Consider the following 2,797-nt stretch of genomic DNA (forward strand, 5'->3'; position numbering starts at 1 on the left):
TGTAGTGAATACAGTTTAGCCGACTTCAATCCCCAAAATTTTAAATAGTTAATTGTTATTAAATTTTACACCTCTAAACATTTTCAAAATCTATAATAATTACTAAAATGTAGGATTAAAAAAAAAATCCAAATTTGCATAAGCAATACAAAAAGAAGCGCATGGTGGAATTTATCTAAATCTAAAACATTTAAAAAAAACAGTGTGATGCGAACATTAATAATAAATTCATACATTTTATGGGTATCGGTATATATTTATTTTTAAAAATTTGAATTGAGAAAAAGTGGTCCAGCCAAAGCCGATGCGGCCGGTGCGGTTCTGACGGCTCTGACATTATCATTCTGTAAGAAAAGAATCAATATTCGTCTATTAAGTATAACACTTAATCAACATGGAAACACAACCCATGGCACATTATTATTTGGAGACTTTTTTGTTTTTAATATAATGACTAACAGAACATGTTTTTAAGGGCCCTATTGATCAACTCACTGCTGTATTTGAGCCAGAAGGGTCGCCTTTGTTAATATGATAGAAATATTTTTTTTGAAAAAAAAATAATAGGTGGGGCTGGGGAATACGCATGCTCATGTCCTACAAGGTCCCATAAATTAATGACACGAATGTAATTTTTGGTGGGAACTTAACAACAACTACATTACAGTTTATTTGGTGTTCTTTTATCTCTTCTACCGAAACAATGTAATGTTAGTCGATTGGTTTGAGACACCCGATTGTTTATCGTTTGTTGCGTTTCTCGATTATATATATATATTTTTTTCTTTTTTAGTGTTATGGTTCAGGAATTGCACTGAGATTTATTTGGATCGAGTCTTTCCCCAGCACTCAAATTATGAGTCTTGAACCCCAAATTGGTATAGGGGTCATTCTATTATACTGGGGCACAGGCTTTAGAACGTCATATGCTATAAAATCCTAAATTTTTACACCTGTTCCAAAGGCATGTTTGCATACATTTTTGTATCATTTGAAACATCTTACTTGAATCTATTATACTGTGTATGATGATGGTGATCAGGCATACAGATTTCAAGAAAAATACAGAAACAGCGTGATGTCCCTGTGCATTTTTGCATATATATTTGTGACATAGTTTTATGTACTTACCAAAGTTGTCAGTTATTTCATTTGAAACCAGTGTCAGTATAATCTTAGGTAAGCATGTGGTTAACATAAGTAAGAAATTAGTCCAATGAAAGTGTTTATCATCTTGATACCTTCCGACGAAAATTGACCCTACCGGCGCCACCACGGCGTCCCCACCGATCGACTTAACGTGACGTTGTTATGTGGGTGTTTTATAGATTATTGAGAATAGTAATATCAACAAAAAATAGATAAAATGACAGTTGAAAGACCAACAAAGACAACTGAAGACAGCTTGTCCTTAGAAGTTATTTAGTATAACTTTATTCGGAAAATTAATCTCAAAATCGCCGTCCCCGGCGTTGTCAGTGACGTCGAATGAGATGTGTGCGATTTTTACCAATTAACCCCTAAGTAAAAAGTAGTTGAGCCATGTAGTACCTTGCAAATCAACCCAGAGACCCGGTATTTGTTGATTGCTTATTGGTAGCGTCCCTTTGCTGCCGAAATAGTTTTTATGGCAGTTGCTTCCCCGGTGAAATCGTGAGGGCATGGTGAATGCTGGTTACGATTTGGTGGCACATGAATTGAGTATTTTCATTCATAACTTATAATGATATAAATATAATAATTAAACAAAGACCCTGCAAGTCTACTCATACACGCGGGTGGATATCTGAATCATATTAAATAGCGCCGTATTCGGACCTCCATAGATTAGAACTTTTTACCAAAGAGTATAAAACTGCAAGAGGTCCGACTTCCCTGATTTTGTATCTTGAGTGAATTTCCAGCACGATTAAAAATCGTAACGGTACTGGGTATGGTCTACAGGAGTTCGTGTTTCGAACAGGTCATTCAATTCATAGAAAAACCCTTTTGGTGGAGAAAATGTACCTTTTTAACAAGGTTTGCCTAGGTCGAAACTAACTCCGGCTATATAAAGTTGATTAGAAGATTGAAAATGTTATTCTTCGTAAATTTACTTCCAGAGTTTATATTTAATTAATTAAACTTGTTTAGATATTTAATTGAAAAATATATTATATGAAATAATGTAGGTCTAATCGTTACAGTTTATATAATATTTGGTAATATTTAAATAAAGCAAAAAGATTGAAATATGTTAAATATACACATGCCTAGTTCTAGAGTACAGTTAAAATATGTAACTATGTATTGATGTAATGATATATATACATACACACATATTACCTATATATAGTAATAAAACGCATAAAGCAAAAGTGTAGAGTAGCCGTAACTTTTAATGGTAAAAAACACAAACGTTTTCGGGCATCGCCCTTCATCAGGTGATCATCACCACCTGATGAAGGGTGATGCCCGAAAACGTTTGTGTTTTTTACCATTAAAAGTTACGGCTACTCTACACTATACATATACATATATATACATATACATATATATACATATACATATATATACATATACATATATATACATATACATATATATACATATACATATATATACATATACATATATATACATATACATATATATACATATACATATATATATACATATACATATATATATACATATATACACATATATACAAATATATATATATATGATATCACACATATATACGCACATACATACACATATATACATATTATGCGTAGATATGTATTTAACAAAATAAATTAAATTTGTTGTAAAT

Source organism: Anneissia japonica, unplaced genomic scaffold (genome assembly GCF_011630105.1).
Source record: "Anneissia japonica isolate Jap-2015-1 unplaced genomic scaffold, ASM1163010v1 scaffold1203_len951721_cov167, whole genome shotgun sequence".
In the NCBI taxonomy this organism is placed as follows: domain Eukaryota; kingdom Metazoa; phylum Echinodermata; class Crinoidea; order Comatulida; family Comatulidae; genus Anneissia; species Anneissia japonica.